Below are 18,154 nucleotides of genomic sequence, written 5' to 3'. Positions count from 1 at the left end.
GCATTACTAGGAAATCTTTGAAAGCCTTATATAATCAAGGGGGGTTGAGACTACCAGACTTGTATTTGTATTACATTGCTGCTCAATTAGTGCATGCCTCTTGGTGGATCAGGTCAGATGCCAATAATCCTGCAGTGGTTTTAGAGGCGGCTCTTGTGGGCTCTTATGAGGCATTGGCCAACTTGGTATATCAGGGAGGAGTGACTTCATTGATTACACTGAAGCAATGGCTGCGGTGGTGATGGCTTGGAAGCAGTTTGTGGTGACGCACATTGAGAGTGAGGGGCATGATACCTGGTCCCATTGTGGCGTAACAAGCATCTGCAAGAACTGTTTTACTTAGCTGACTATGAATTTTGGACTCAAAGGGGTGTAAAGTGCCTTACTCAATTGTATGTGGATGGGGTCTTCTGTTCATTTGAGAGCCTTCGCAGGGAATACCAATTGCCCCATACATGTTTCTATTGGTACCTCCAGCTGAGGCATGCCTGTGAGGCCCAATTTAACCACCTCCGGACCGCCTAACGCACATGTGCGTTCCGGAGGTGGCAGGGCTGCGCACAGTCACGCATATACGCGTCATCTCGCGAGACGCGAGATGACGCGAGTATGCGCCCGCGCGTGCGCAGTTCGCGCCGGCATTTCGTTCAGGACCATTTCGTCAGCAACCTGCCAGCCAATGATCGTGGCTGGCAGGTTGCTGATTTTTAAAAAATCCAATCAAAGTGCCAGATAGCAGATCATATTTGTAAATATGATCTGTTATATGGCTGCCTGCTCCTCTGCTGGTTCTTTTCGTCGGTTGGATCCAGCAGAGGAGCAGGCTTCACAGTGAGTACACCAACACTACACTATAGCCCCTGATCACCCCCCTGAACCCCAATTAACCCTTTGATCACCTCTTTGATCACCCCTGTCAATCACAAGTGAAAAGAAAAAAGTGATCAGTGCAAACTGTCACTTTTTTTTTTCACTGTTATTGACCGTTAGGTTTTAGGTATAGTTTAGGTCCCTTGGTTAGGTAGTTAGCGATCAGTTAGCGCCCAGCCCACCGCACCGCAGTCCGTTATTCGCTGATTAGCGTATCGCTAATCAGCATTTGTACTTTTATAGTATCTGAAAGTGATCAAAACTGATCACGGTCAGATCTATAATAGTACTAGTGTCACTTTAGCTCGCCCTCCACCCAAAACGCAGTGTTTGCCCGATCAGGCCTGATCGGTCGCCCACACGTGCGTTCGCCCACACCCGCCCCACCGCAGTGACAAAAAAAAAATTTTTTTTTGATCACTGCACATTCACTTTACACGCACTGCGGCGATAAAAAAATCAGTTTTGATATTTTTTATCAACCGCAGCGGCCTCCGGTACTTCGCTAGCCTCCCCTTTGTAAGACAGGCTTGCTTTTTTTTTCTTGGGTAGTCTCAGGGAATACCCCTAAATTTAGTTGCCCACATGTCAAACAGGGGGTATTCTTCTGAAGAGGCCTACAGGCTTCTGACCCAGTCGGATGAGGAGTGGGAACCCTCATCTGATGAATCCAGCGGGTCAGAATACGAACCTGTAGAAAGCAGTGGCTCTCTGACCCAAAGTTCGGACGAGGAGGCTGAGGTCCCTGATAGCACCAGGCGTACCCGGCCCCGTGTCGCTAGACCGCAGGTTGCGCAGGATCCGCTTCAAGAGCAGCAGAGTGGGGCTGGTGCTGTCGGATTACGTGGTGAGGCATACACCAGCAGCCCAGCCCTCCCTGGACCTAGTACCAGCACTGCCGTACAACCTGGTGAAGTAGCGAGCACCAGAAGGGCAGTTGAAGCTGGTACGGTGGCACGTGCAGTAGTGACCCCGTCGCAGCCACCGCAAAGACGTGCCCGTAGAGCCCCTAGAATCCCAGAGGTGCTGGCAAACCCTGATTGGCAGTCCCCAACTTCAGCCGCACCTGTAGTTTTCCCTTTCACTGCCCAGTCTGGAGTTCGGGTTGAGACGGCTCAGATCGGTTCGGCCCTGGGATTTTTTGAGCTGTTCTTGACTGCGGAGCTTTTAGACATAGTTGTGGCCGAAACAAACAGGTATGCCACACAATTTATCACCGCTAACCCGGGAAGCTTTTATGCCCAGCCTTTCCGGTGGAAACCAGTCCAAGTTTCCGAACTTAAAACTTTTCTGGGCCTCCTCCTCAACATGGGCCTGACAAAAAAACATGAATTGCGGTCATATTGGTCCACGAACCCGATTCATCACATGCCCATGTTCTCTGCTGCCATGTCCAGGGCACGTTTTGAGGCCATCCTGCGGTTCCTGCACTTTAGTGACAACACCGCCTCCCGTCCCAGGGGCCACCCTGCTTTTGACCGGCTCCACAAAATTCGGCCCCTCATAGACCATTTCAACCAGAAATTTGCAGATATTTATACCCCAGAGCAAAACATCTGCATAGACGAGTCCCTGATACATTTTACCGGGCGCCTTGGCTTCAAGCAATACATCCCAAGCAAGCGCGCCCGGTATGGGGTCAAATTGTATAAGCTCTGTGAAAGGGCCACAGGCTATACCCACAAATTTCGGGTCTATGAGGGAAAAGATCAGACCCTGGAGCCGGTCGGTTGCCCTGACTACCTGGGGAGCAGTGGGAAGACAGTTTGGGACTTGGTGTCACCCTTATTCGGCAAGGGGTACCATCTTTATGTGGACAATTTTTACACAAGTGTGGCCCTCTTTAGGCATTTGTTTCTAGAACGGATTGGCGCCTGTGGTACCGCGCGAACTAGTCGCGCGGGCTTCCCCCAACGGCTCGTTACCACCCGTCTTGCAAGGGGGCAGAGGGCCGCACTGTGTAACGAAGAACTGCTCGCGGTGAAATGGAGAGACAAGCGTGACGTTTACATGCTCTCCTCCATTCACGCAGACACGACAATACAAATTGAGCGAGCAACCCGTGTCATTGAAAAGCCCCTCTCAGTCCACGACTATAACCTCCACATGGGAGGGGTCGACTTCAATGACCAGATGTTGTCTCCGTATTTAGTTTCCCGACGCACCAGACGCTGGTATAAGAAGGTGTCTGTATATTTAATTCAATTGGCTCTGTACAATAGTTTTGTTCTCTACAGTAAGGCTGGGAGAACTGGATCCTTCCTCAAATTTCAGGAAGAGATCATCGAGAACCTCCTGTATCCAGGAGGTTCCGTGGCCCCAACCACCAGTGTAGTTAGCCGTCTACACGAGCGACATTTCCCCAATGTCGTTCCTGGTACCTCAACCCAACAGTCACCCCGAAAAAGATGTCGTGTCTGTAGCAGGAGTGGAATAAGGCGTGACACCCGCTATTTCTGTCCTGACTGTCCGGACCACCCTGCCCTATGCTTTGGAGAGTGTTTCCGGAAGTACCACTCACAGGTACACTATTAGCATAGGGATCATCTCACCAGGACAGGCACACAGGGCTATTAGGGCCCATTCACTCACTGCTGCTGCAAACGTCTCTTTTCACATGGGACAAAGTGCATAACGCACTTCGCCACATCTTTGGGCGATTTGCGCTTTGCACATTGACCCATGGGGAAGGAGAGGTTTGTTCTATAAAGGTAAAAAAACAAAAACAAAAAACAAAAAAAAAAACAGGTAAGCAAACAGGTTAATGTTTAGTTCCAAAAGTTAAAGTTACATGTTCTGTTCCAAAGTTAATAAAATTATTGCGTTGTGGCCTGTTTTTTTCTTTTTTTTTTTTTTGTCTTTTTACCTTCCAGGTGGACCAACCGATCTACTAGCTGCAGCACCGATGTGCATTCTGACAGAAGCATTGCGCTGCTGTCAGATTACACGCAAGTCGGTGTATGCGGCGCTGCAAGACGGGATTTTCTCCTCTGCAGTGACAGATACGTTTGCCGAGGCATACGAGCTGAGGAGGAGGCGGCGTTCCTATGCTTTGGCAAGCACTTTGTATGTATATATATATAAAAAAAAAAATCCCGGCAATGATTTATTCATCCACATCGATTGATGCGAATGGAGAAATCTGGTTTGCCAGGGCATACGAGCTAAGTGGGTATGGATGTAGGGCGGAGCTCCTATGTCCTGGCAGACGCCTTTCCCCTCCATTTTTTTTTTTTGGCAGAGATTTTTTCATCCACATTGATCGATGCGAATGAAGAAATCTGTGCCGTTCATTTTTTTCTTTCAGCCCAGAGGCTGAACGGAAAAAAAAATCTCATTACCTGTATGCTCAATATAAGGAGAATAGCAGAAACTCCGAATGCTGGCCATACATGTAATGATTGCGGAGACCCTCAAATGCCAGGGCAGTACAAACACCCCACAACTGACCCCATTTTGGAAAGAAGACACCCCAAGGTATTTGCTGAGGGGCATATTGAGTCCATGAAAGATTGAAATTTTTGTCCTAAGTTAGAAAAAAAAAAAAAAAACAATTTCCGCTAACTTATGCGAAAAAAAAATAATTCTTTGAACTTGCCAGGCCCCTCATTGGATACCTTGGGGTGTCTTCTTTCCAAAGTGGGGTCACATGTGGGGTATTTATACTGCCCTGGCTTTTTAGGGGCCCTAAAGTGTGAGAAGAAGTCTGGGATCCAAATGTCTAAAAATGCCCTCCTAAAAGGAATTTGGGCCCCTTTGCGCATCTAGGCTGCAAAAAAGTGTGACACATCTGGTATCGCCGTACTCAGAAGAAGTTGGGGAATGTGTTTTGGGGTGTCATTTTACATATACCCATGCTGGGTGAGATAAATATCTTGGTCAAATGCCAACTTTGTATAAAAAAATGGGAAAAGTTGTCTTTTGCCAACATATTTCTCTCACCCAGCATGGGTATATGTAAAATGACACCCCAAAACACATTCCCCAACTTCTCCTGAGTACGGCGATACCAGATGTGTCACGCTTTTTTGATGCCAAGGTGGGCAAAGGGGCGCATATTCCAAAGTGCACCTTTCGGATTTCACCGGTCATTTTATACAGATTTTGATTGCAAAGTACTTCTCACACATATGGGCCCCTAAATTGCCAGGGCAGTATAACTACGCCACAAGTGACCCCATTTTGGAAAGAAGACACCCCAAGGTATTCCGTGAGGGGCATGGCGAGTTCCTAGAATTTTTTATTTTTTGTCGCAAGTTAGTGGAATATGAGACTTTGTAAGGAAAAAAGAGAAAAAAAAAAAAATCATCATTTTCTGCTAACTTGTGACAAAAAATAAAAAATTCTAGGAACTCGCAGTGCCCCTCACGAAATACCTTAGGGTGTCTTCTTTCCAAAATGGGGTCACTTGTGGCGTAGTTATACTGCCCTGGCAATTTAGGGGCCCAAATGTGTGAGAAGTACCTTGCAATCAAAATGTGTAAAAAATGCCCTGCAAAATCCGAAAGGTGCACTTTGGAATATGTGCCCCTTTGCCCACCTTGGCAGCAAAAAAGTGTGACACATCTGGTATCGCCGTACTCAGGAGAAGTTGGGGAATGTGTTTTGGGGTGTCATTTTACATGTACCCATACTGGGTGAGAAAAATATCTTGGCAAACGACAACTTTTCCCATTTTTTTATACAAAGTTGGCATTTGACCAAGATATTTTTCTCACCCAGCATGGGTATATGTAAAATGACACCCCAAAACACATTCCCCAACTTCTCCTGAGTACGGCGATACCAGATGTGTGACACTTTTTTGATGCCAAGGTGGGCAAAGGGGCGCATATGCCAAAGTGCACCTTTCGGATTTCACCGGTCATTTTTTACAGATTTTGATTGCAAAGTACTTCTCACACATATGGGCCCCTAAATTGCCAGGGCAGTATAACTACGCCACAAGTGACCCCATTTTGGAAAGAAGACACCCCAAGGTATTCCGTGAGGGGCATGGCGAGTTCCTAGAATTTTTTATTTTTTGTCGCAAGTTAGTGGAATATGAGACTTTGTAAGGAAAAAAGAGAAAAAAAAAAATCATCATTTTCTGCTAACTTGTGACAAAAAATAAAAAATTCTAGGAACTCGCAGTGCCCCTCACGGAATACCTTAGGGTGTCTTCTTTCCAAAATGGGGTCACTTGTGGCGTAGTTATACTGCCCTGGCAATTTAGGGGCCCAAATGTGTGAGAAGTACCTTGCAATCAAAATGTGTAAAAAATGCCCTGCAAAATCCGAAAGGTGCACTTTGGAATATGTGCCCCTTTGCCCACCTTGGCAGCAAAAAGTGTCACACATCTGGTATCGTCGTACTCAGGAGAAGTTGGGGAATGTGTTTTGGGGTGTCATTTTACATATACCCATGCTGGGTGAGAAAAATATCTTGGTCAAATGCCAACTTTGTATAAAAAAATGGGAAAAGTTGTCGTTTGCCAAGATATTTCTCTCACCCAGCATGGGTATATGTAAAATGACACCCCAAAACACATTCCCCAACTTCTCCTGAGTACGGCGATACCACATGTGTGACACTTTTTTGCTGCCAAGGTGGGCAAAGGGGCGCATATTCCAAAGTGCACCTTTCGGATTTCACCGGTCATTTCTTACACATTTTGATTGCAAAGTTCTTCTCACACATTTGGGCCCCTAAATTGCCAGGGCAGTATAACTACGCCACAAGTGACCCCATTTTGGAAAGAAGACACCCCAAGGTATTCTGTGAGGGGCATGGTGAGTTCCTAGAATTTTTTATTTTTTGTCGCAAGTTAGTGGAATATGAGACTTTGTAAGAAAAATAAAAAAATAAAAAATCATCATCATTTTCCGCTAACTTGTGACAAAAAATAAAAAGTTCTATGAACTCACTATGCCCATCAGCGAATACCTTAGGGTGTCTACTTTCCGAAATGGGGTCATTTGTGGGGGTTTTCTACTGTTTGGGCATTGTAGAACCTCAGGAAACATGACAGGTGCTCAGAAAATCAGAGCCGTTTCAAAAAGCGGAAATTCACATTTTTGTACCATAGTTTGTAAATGCTATAACTTTTACCCAAACCATTTTTTTTTTGCCCAAACAATTTTTTTTTATCAAAGACATGTAGAACTATAAATTTAGCGAAAAATTTATATATGGATGTCGTTTTTTTTGCAAAATTTCACAGCTGAAAGTGAAAAATGTCATTTTTTTGCAAAAAAATCATTACATTTTGATTAATAACAAAAAAAGTAAAAATGTCAGCAGCAATAAAATACCACCAAATGAAAGCTCCATTAGTGAGAAGAAAAGGAGGTAAAATTCATTTGGGTGGTAAGTTGCATGACCGAGCGATAAACGGTGAAAGGAGTGTAGTGCCGAAGTGTAAAAAGTGGCCTGGTCATGAAGGGGGTTTCACCTAGCGGGGCTGAAGTGGTTAAATCCTTATCCTTGTGTTTGAAATGTGGCGCCATTGAATCTGTGGCTTGATTGAAACAACCATATAAACCTATTTCATCATTCTATGTTGAAATTATAAAAATGCAGGATTCACCGCTCTGTCGCTCCTTTGACCGTTGGAGGGCTGATATCCTGGATCTCGAGGCGTCTCACCTTGAGGAACTGAGCTCTGTCTGGAAGAACACGGTAATAAGTGCTCGTGACCAGCTCATTCAACTTAAGTGGGTACACAGGGTTTATCTCACTCCAGTGCGTCTGCATCATATGCATAGGCTCTTAAATACCTCTTGTACCAGGAGTAGAGAGCTGAGAGGTTCTTTATATCATATGGTCTGCTCTTGTCCTGTTGTGCAGCGGTACTGGAGTGAGATTTGTGATTTTATCTCCTCAAAGCTGGGGCTCCCGGAGATACTCTCTCCTATAGTCAGTCTGTTGGGATTGGTGACAGAAAAAGTTCCTACCAAATATGGTAGGAAGTTGCTCCAATTACTTATGTTCTATGGGAGGAAACCAATCCTTTTGCATTGGAAACCACCAAAGAACCCCACCCTTGGTTCCTGGATCCAACTGATAAACGCTGACCTGCAGATGTAGAAACTCACTTTTGCAGCGAGGGGGACTCCTGATCGGTTCGATCAGATTTGGGGCCTGTGGTTATGTGCGAAGGGTACTATCTGATTTTATGTGCAGGGCTCTGGGACTCCAGGATGAATGAGTGTGTGTGTGAATGGTTGTCTGGTCCTGTACTCGTAAATATGCCATGATGTAACACGGGACCGCTTATTTGTTTAGTAACATAATGCCATTGATTTATTCTGATGCATCTCCCGATTAGGGATCCTTGTATGAGTACTGGATTACGGACTTGTTGACCGGCTGTGTTTGTTTTCTGTATCCCTTTGGGATTTGGAGTAGTTTGCTCATTTAAAATGCTTTCTATAAATAAACACTTTGAATTTTAGAAATACCTAAATCCTTATATTATGAACTTGCATTCTTATGTGGATACTTTCACATTTTGATGTTGATGTTTTTTAGATAATGTGAAATTAAATAAAAACAACTTATAAATAGGGATGAGCGAACTCGAACTGTATAGTTCGGGTTCGTACCGAATTTTGGGGTGTCCGTGACACGGACCCGAACCCGGACATTTTCGTAAAAGTCCGGGTTCGGGTTCGGTGTTCGTCGCTTTCTTCGCGCTTTTGTGACGCTTTCTTGGCGCTTTTTGAAAGGCTGCAAAGCAGCCAATCAACAAGCGTCATACTACTTGCCCCAAGAGGCCATCACAGCCATGCCTACTATTGGCATGGCTGTGATTGGCCAGAGCACCATGTGACCCAGCCTCTATTTAAGCTGGAGTCACATAGCGCCGCCCGTCACTCTGCTCTGATTAGCGTAGGGAGAGGTTGCGGCTGCGACAGTAGGGCGAGATTAGGCAGATTAACTCCTCCAAAGGACTTGATTAACTGATCGATCTGCAGCTGTGGATCATTGAGCTGCTGATCCTCAATTGCTCACTGTTTTTAGGCTGCACAGACCGTTTGTCAGTCACATTTTTCTGGGGTGATCGGCGGCCATTTTGTGTCTTGTGGTGCGCCAGCACAAGCTGCGACCAAGTGCATTTAACCCTCAATGGTGTGGTTGTTTTTTGGCTAAAGCCTACATCAGGGTGAAGCTGTCACACCAAGTGCATTTAACCAGCAATAGTCTGTTCATTTTTTGGCCATATACAAAATCAGGGGCAAGCTGCGCCTGTCACCAAGTGCATTTAACCCTCAATGGTGTGGTTGTTTTTTGGCTAAAGCCTACATCAGGGTGAAGCTGTCACACCAAGTGCATTTAACCAGCAATAGTCTGTTCATTTTTTGGCCATATACTAAATCAGGGGCAAGCTGCGCCTGTCACCAAGTGCATTTAACCCTCAATGGTGTGGTTGTTTTTTGGCTAAAGCCTACATCAGGGTGAAGCTGTCACACCAAGTGCATTTAACCAGCAATAGTCTGTTTATTTTTTGGCCATATCCCAGTCTAATTCTGTCACTAAATCCATACCGGTCACCCAGCGCCTAAATACTAGGCCTCAAATTTATATCCAGCTAAATCTGTCCCTAGTGCTGTAGCTGGGCGAGTTATTTAGTGTCCGTTCAAGCACATTTCTTGTTCTGGGTTGAAATACAATTCCCAATTTAGCAATTTCATAATTTAGTGGTTTCTGCTATATCAGAGCTATTTGAAATCTATCCCTAAAAGGGTATATAATATTCAAGGTGCACATTGGGTCATTCAGAATAACTTCACACACACCCGCTACTGTGTATTTCCAAGTCTAATTCTGTCACTAAACCCATACCTGTCACGCAGCGCCTAAATACTAGGCCTCAAATTTATATCCAGCTAAATCTGTCCCTAGTGCTGTAGCTGGGCGAGTTATTTAGTGTCCGTTCAAGCACATTTCTTGTTCTGGGTTGAAATACAATTCCCAATTTAGCAATTTCATAATTTAGTGGTTTCTGCTATATCAGAGCTATTTGAAATCTATCCCTAAAAGGGTATATAATATTCAAGGTGCACATTGGGTCATTCAGAATAACTTCACACACACCCGCTACTGTGTATTTCCAAGTCTAATTCTGGCACTAAACCCATACCTGTCACCCAGCGCCTAAATACTAGGCCTCAAATTTATATCCCGCTAAATCTGTCCTTAGTGCTGTAGCTGGGCGAGTTATTTAGTGTCCGTTCAAGCACATTTCTTGTTCTGGGTTGAAATACAATTCCCAATTTAGCAATTTCATAATTTAGTGGTTTCTGCTATATCAGAGCTATTTGAAATCTATCCCTAAAAGGGTATATAATATTCAAGGTGCACATTGGGTCATTCAGAATAACTTCACACACACCCGCTACTGTGTATTTCCAAGTCTAATTCTGGCACTAAACCCATACCTGTCACCCAGCGCCTAAATACTAGGCCTCAAATTTATATCCCGCTAAATCTGTCCTTAGTGCTGTAGCTGGGCGAGTTATTTAGTGTCCGTTCAAGCACATTTCTTGTTCTGGGTTGAAATACAATTCCCAATTTAGCAATTTCATAATTTAGTGGTTTCTGCTATATCAGAGCTATTTGAAATCTATCCCTAAAAGGGTATATAATATTCAAGGTGCACATTGGGTCATTCAGAATAACTTCACACACACCCGCTACTGTGTATTTCCAAGTCTAATTCTGGCACTAAACCCATACCTGTCACCCAGCGCCTAAATACTAGGCCTCAAATTTATATCCCGCTAAATCTGTCCTTAGTGCTGTAGCTGCGCGAGTTATTTAGTGTCCGTTCAAGCACATTTCTTGTTCTGGGTTGAAATACAATTCCCAATTTAGCAATTTCATAATTTAGTGGTTTCTGCTATATCAGAGCTATTTGAAATCTATCCCTAAAAGGGTATATAATATTCAAGGTGCACATTGGGTCATTCAGAATAACTTCACACACACCCGCTACTGTGTATTTCCAAGTCTAATTCTGGCACTAAACCCATACCTGTCACCCAGCGCCTAAATACTAGGCCTCAAATTTATATCCCGCTAAATCTGTCCTTAGTGCTGTAGCTGGGCGAGTTATTTAGTGTCCGTTCAAGCACATTTCTTGTTCTGGGTTGAAATACAATTCCCAATTTAGCAATTTCATAATTTAGTGGTTTCTGCTATATCAGAGCTATTTGAAATCTATCCCTAAAAGGGTATATAATATTCAAGGTGCACATTGGGTCATTCAGAATAACTTCACACACACCCGCTACTGTGTATTTCCAAGTCTAATTCTGGCACTAAACCCATACCTGTCACCCAGCGCCTAAATACTAGGCCTCAAATTTATATCCCGCTAAATCTGTCCTTAGTGCTGTAGCTGGGCGAGTTATTTAGTGTCCGTTCAAGCACATTTCTTGTTCTGGGTTGAAATACAATTCCCAATTTAGCAATTTCATAATTTAGTGGTTTCTGCTATATCAGAGCTATTTGAAATCTATCCCTAAAAGGGTATATAATATTCAAGGTGCACATAGGGTCATTCAGAATAACTTCACACACACGCTTCTGTGCATTTCCAAGTCTAATTCTGTCACTAAATCCATACCGGTCACCCAGCGCCTAAATACTAGGCCTCAAATTTATATCCAGCTAAATCTGTCCCTAGTGCTGTAGCTGGGCGAGTTATTTAGTGTCCGTTCAAGCACATTTCTTGTTCTGGGTTGAAATACAATTCCCAATTTAGCAATTTCATAATTTAGTGGTTTCTGCTATATCAGAGCTATTTGAAATCTATCCCTAAAAGGGTATATAATATTCAAGGTGCACATAGGGTCATTCAGAATAACTTCACACACCCGCTACTGTGCATTTCCAAATCTAATTCTGTCACTAAACCCATACCTGTCACCCAGCGCCTAAATACTAGGCCTCAAATTTATATCCCGCTAAATCTCTCGTTACCGCTGTCCTGTTGTGGCTGGGAAAGTTATTTAGTGTCCGTCAAAGCACATTTTTTGTTCTGGGTTGAAATACAATTCCCAATTTAGCAATTTCATAATTTAGTCGTTTCTGCTATATCAGAGCTATTTGAAATCTATCCCTAAAAGGGTAGATCATATTGAAGGTGCACATAGGGTCATTCAGAATAACTTCACACACACGCTTCTGTGCATTTCCAAGTCTAATTCTGTCACTAAATCCATACCGGTCACCCAGCGCCTAAATACTAGGCCTCAAATTTATATCCCGCTGAATTTGAATACAATACATTGGGCCAAATAATATATTTGTTGTTGTGGTGAACCATAACAATGAGAAAAACATCTAGTAAGGGACGCGGATGTGGACATGGTCGTGGTGGTGTTAGTGGACCCTCTGGTGCTGGGAGAGGACGTGGCCGTTCTGCCACATCCACACGTCCTAGTGTACCAACTACCTCAGGTCCCAGTAGCCGCCAGAATTTACAGCGATATATGGTGGGGCCCAATGCCGTTCTAAGGATGGTAAGGCCTGAACAGGTACAGGCATTAGTCAATTGGGTGGCCGACAGTGGATCCAGCACGTTCACATTATCTCCCACCCAGTCTTCTGCAGAAAGCGCACAGATGGCGCCTGAAAACCAACCCCATCAGTCTGTCACATCACCCCCATGCATACCAGGGAAACTGTCTCAGCCTCAAGTTATGCAGCAGTCTCTTATGCTGTTTGAAGACTCCGCTGGCAGGGTTTCCCAAGGGCATCCACCTAGCCCTTCCCCAGCGGTGAAAGACATAGAATGCACTGACGCACAACCACTTATGTTTCCTGATGATGAGGACATGGGAATACCACCTCAGCATGTCTCTGATGATGACGAAACACAGGTGCCAACTGCTGCGTCTTTCTGCAGTGTGCAGACTGAACAGGAGGTCAGGGATCAAGACTGGGTGGAAGACGATGCAGGGGACGATGAGGTCCTAGACCCCACATGGAATGAAGGTCGTGCCACTGACTTTCACAGTTCGGAGGAAGAGGCAGTGGTGAGACCGAGCCAACAGCGTAGCAAAAGAGGGAGCAGTGGGCAAAAGCAGAACACCCGCCGCCAAGAGACTCCGCCTGCTACTGACCGCCGCCATCTGGGACCGAGCACCCCAAAGGCAGCTTCAAGGAGTTCCCTGGCATGGCACTTCTTCAAACAATGTGCTGACGACAAGACCCGAGTGGTTTGCACGCTGTGCCATCAGAGCCTGAAGCGAGGCATTAACGTTCTGAACCTGAGCACAACCTGCATGACCAGGCACCTGCATGCAAAGCATGAACTGCAGTGGAGTAAACACCTTAAAACCAAGGAAGTCACTCAGGCTCCCCCTGCTACCTCTTCTGCTGCTGCCGCCTCGGCCTATTCTGCTGCTGCCGCCTCGGCCTCTTCCTCCGCCTCTGGAGGAACGTTGGCACCTGCCGCCCAGCAAACAGGGGATGTACCACCAACACCACCACCACCACCTCCATCACCAAGCGTCTCAACCATGTCACACGCCAGCGTTCAGCTCTCCATCTCACAAACATTTGATAGAAAGCGTAAATTCCCACCTAGCCACCCTCGATCCCTGGCCCTGAATGCCAGCATTTCTAAACTACTGGCCTATGAAATGCTGTCATTTAGGCTGGTGGACACAGACAGCTTCAAACAGCTCATGTCGCTTGCTGTCCCACAGTATGTTGTTCCCAGCCGGCACTACTTCTCCAAGAGAGCCGTGCCTTCCCTGCACAACCAAGTATCCGATAAAATCAAGTGTGCACTGCGCAACGCCATCTGTGGCAAGGTCCACCTAACCACAGATACGTGGACCAGTAAGCACGGCCAGGGACGCTATATCTCCCTAACTGCACACTGGGTAAATGTAGTGGCAGCTGGGCCCCAGGCGGAGAGCTGTTTGGCGCACGTCCTTCCGCCGCCAAGGATCGCAGGGCAACATTCTTTGCCTCCTGTTGCCACCTCCTCCTTCTCGGCTTCCTCCTCCTCTTCTTCCACCTGCTCATCCAGTCAGCCACACACCTTCACCACCAACTTCAGCACAGCCCGGGGTAAACGTCAGCAGGCCATTCTGAAACTCATATGTTTGGGGGACAGGCCCCACACCGCACAGGAGTTGTGGCGGGGTATAGAACAACAGACCGACGAGTGGTTGCTGCCGGTGAGCCTCAAGCCCGGCCTGGTGGTGTGTGATAATGGGCGAAATCTCGTTGCAGCTCTGGGACTAGCCAATTTGACGCACATCCCTTGCTTGGCGCATGTGCTGAATTTGGTGGTGCAGAAGTTCATTCACAACTACCCCGACATGTCAGAGCTGCTGCATAAAGTGCGGGCCGTCTGTTCGCGCTTCCGACGTTCACATCCTGCTGCTGCTCGCCTGTCTGCGCTACAGCGTAACTTCGGCCTTCCCGCTCACCGCCTCATATGCGACGTGCCCACCAGGTGGAACTCCACCTTGCACATGCTGGACAGACTGTGCGAGCAGCAGCAGGCCATAGTGGAGTTTCAGCTGCAGCACGCACGGGTCAGTCGCACTACAGAACAGCACCACTTCACCACCAATGACTGGGCCTCCATGCGAGACCTGTGTGCCCTGTTGCGCTGTTTCGAGTACTCCACCAACATGGCCAGTGGCGATGACACCGTTATCAGCGTTACAATACCACTTCTATGTCTCCTTGAGAAAACACTTAGGGCGATGATGGAAGAGGAGGTGGCCCAGGAGGAGGAGGAGGAGGAGGAGGAAGAGGGGTCATTTTTAGCACTTTCAGGCCAGTCTCTTCGAAGTGACTCAGAGGGAGGTTTTTGGCAACAGCAGAGGCCAGGTACAAATGTGGCCAGCCAGGGCCCACTACTGGAGGACGAGGAGGACGAGGATGAGGAGGAGGTGGAGGAGGATGAGGATGAAGCATGGTCACAGCGGGGTGGCACCCAACGCAGCTCGGGTCCATCACTGGTGCGTGGCTGGGGGGAAAGGCAGGACGATGACGATACGCCTCCCACAGAGGACAGCTTGTCCTTATCCCTGGGCAGCCTGGCACACATGAGCGACTACATGCTGCAGTGCCTGCGCAACGACAGCAGAGTTGCCCACATTTTAACCTGTGCGGACTACTGGGTTGCCACCCTGCTGGATCCACGCTACAAAGACAATGTGCCCACCTTACTTCCTGCACTGGAGCGTGATAGGAAGATGCGCGAGTACAAGCGCACGTTGGTAGACGCGCTACTGAGAGCATTCCCAAATGTCACAGGGGAACAAGTGGAAGCCCAAGGCCAAGGCAGAGGAGGAGCAAGAGGTCGCCAAGGCAGCTGTGTCACGGCCAGCTCCTCTGAGGGCAGGGTTAGCATGGCAGAGATGTGGAAAACTTTTGTCAACACGCCACAGCTAACTGCACCACCACCTGATACGCAACGTGTTAGCAGGAGGCAACATTTCACTAACATGGTGGAACAGTACGTGTGCACACCCCTCCACGTACTGACTGATGGTTCGGCCCCATTCAACTTCTGGGTCTCTAAATTGTCCACGTGGCCAGAGCTAGCCTTTTATGCCTTGGAGGTGCTGGCCTGCCCGGCAGCCAGCGTTTTGTCTGAACGTGTATTCAGCACGGCAGGGGGCGTCATTACAGACAAACGCAGCCGCCTGTCTACAGCCAATGTGGACAAGCTGACGTTCATAAAAATGAACCAGGCATGGATCCCACAGGACCTGTCCGTCCCTTGTCCAGATTAGACATTAACTACCTCCCCATAACCATATATTATTGGACTCCAGGGCACTTCCTCATTCAATCCTATTTTTATTTTCATTTTACCATTATATTGCGATGCTACCCAAAGTTGAATGAACCTCTCCTCTGCCTGTGTGCTAGGCCTAAATATATGCCAATGGACTGTTGCAGTGGTGGCTGACATGAAGCCTGATTCTCTGCTATGACATGCAGACTAATTCTCTGCTGACATGAAGCCAGATTGTCTGTTACGGGACCTCTCTCCTCTGCCTGGGTGCTGGGCCTAAATTTATGACAATGGACTGTTGCAGTGGTGGCTGACGTGAAGCCTCATTCTCTGCTATGACATGCAGACTGATTCTCTGCTGACATGAAGCCAGATTGTCTGTTACGGGACCTCTCTCCTCTGCCTGTGTGCTAGGCCTAAATATATGCCAATGGACTGTTGCAGTGGTGGCTGACGTGAAGCCTGATTCTCTGCTATGACATGCAGACTGATTCTCTGCTGACATGAAGCCAGATCCTCTGTTACGGGACCTCTCTCCTCTGCCTGTGTGTGTGCTGGGCCTAAATATATGCCAATGGACTGTTGCAGTGGTGGCTGACGTGAAGCCTCATTCTCTGCTATGACATGCAGACTAATTCTCTGCTGACATGAAGACAGATTCTCTGTTACGGGACCTCCCTCCTCTGCCTGGGTGCTGGGCCTAAATATATGCCAATGGACTGTTGCAGTGGTGGGTGACGTGAAGCCTCATTCTCTGCTATGACATGCAGACTAATTCTCTGCTGACATGAAGCCAGATTGTCTGTTACGGGACCTCTCTCCTCTGCCTGTGTGTGTGCTGGGCCTAAATATATGCCAATGGACTGTTGCAGTGGTGGCTGACGTGAAGCCTCATTCTCTGCTATGACATGCAGACTAATTCTCTGCTGACATGAAGACAGATTCTCTGTTACGGGACCTCTCTCCTCTGCCTGTGTGTGTGCTGGGCCTAAATATATGCCAATGGACTGTTGCAGTGGTGGCTGACGTGAAGCCTCATTCTCTGCTATGACATGCAGACTAATTCTCTGCTGACATGAAGACAGATTCTCTGTTACGGGACCTCCCTCCTCTGCCTGGGTGCTGGGCCTAAATATATGCCAATGGACTGTTGCAGTGGTGGGTGACGTGAAGCCTGATTCTCTGCTATGACATGCAGACTAATTCTCTGCTGACATGAAGACAGATTCTCTGTTACGGGACCTCTCTCCTCTGCCTGTGTGTGTGCTGGGCCTAAATATATGCCAATGGACTGTTGCAGTGGTGGCTGACGTGAAGCCTCATTCTCTGCTATGACATGCAGACTAATTCTCTGCTGACATGAAGACAGATTCTCTGTTACGGGACCTCCCTCCTCTGCCTGGGTGCTGGGCCTAAATATATGCCAATGGACTGTTGCAGTGGTGGCTGACGTGAAGCCTCATTCTCTGCTATGACATGCAGACTGATTCTCTGCTGACATGAAGCCAGATCGTCTGTTACGGGACCTCTCTGCTCTGCCTGTGTGCTAGGCCTAAATATATGCCAATGGACTGTTGCAGTGGTGGGTGACGTGAAGCCTCATTCTCTGCTATGACATGCAGACTGATTCTCTGCTGTCATGAAGCCAGATTGTCTGTTACGGGACCTCTCTGCTCTGCCTGTGTGCTAGGCCTAAATATATGCCAATGGACTGTTGCAGTGGTGGGTGACGTGAAGCCTCATTCTCTGCTATGACATGCAGACTAATTCTCTGCTGACATGAAGACAGATTCTCTGTTACGGGACCTCCCTCCTCTGCCTGGGTGCTGGGCCTAAATATATGCCAATGGACTGTTGCAGTGGTGGGTGACGTGAAGCCTCATTCTCTGCTATGACATGCAGACTAATTCTCTGCTGACATGAAGCCAGATTGTCTGTTACGGGACCTCTCTCCTCTGCCTGTGTGTGTGCTGGGCCTAAATATATGCCAATGGACTGTTGCAGTGGTGGCTGACGTGAAGCCTCATTCTCTGCTATGACATGCAGACTAATTCTCTGCTGACATGAAGACAGATTCTCTGTTACGGGACCTCCCTCCTCTGCCTGGGTGCTGGGCCTAAATATATGCCAATGGACTGTTGCAGTGGTGGCTGACGTGAAGCCTCATTCTCTGCTATGACATGCAGACTGATTCTCTGCTGACATGAAGCCAGATCGTCTGTTACGGGACCTCTCTGCTCTGCCTGTGTGCTAGGCCTAAATATATGCCAATGGACTGTTGCAGTGGTGGGTGACGTGAAGCCTCATTCTCTGCTATGACATGCAGACTGATTCTCTGCTGTCATGAAGCCAGATTGTCTGTTACGGGACCTCTCTGCTCTGCCTGTGTGCTAGGCCTAAATATATGCCAATGGACTGTTGCAGTGGTGGGTGACGTGAAGCCTCATTCTCTGCTATGACATGCAGACTGATTCTCTGCTGTCATGAAGCCAGATTGTCTGTTACGGGACCTCTCTCCTCTGC

Source organism: Bufo gargarizans, chromosome 1, assembly GCF_014858855.1.
Source record: "Bufo gargarizans isolate SCDJY-AF-19 chromosome 1, ASM1485885v1, whole genome shotgun sequence".
NCBI classification, from domain to species: Eukaryota; Metazoa; Chordata; class Amphibia; order Anura; family Bufonidae; genus Bufo; species Bufo gargarizans.
The sequence above is the reverse complement of the archived record's forward strand: the minus strand, read 5'-3'. Positions refer to the sequence as shown.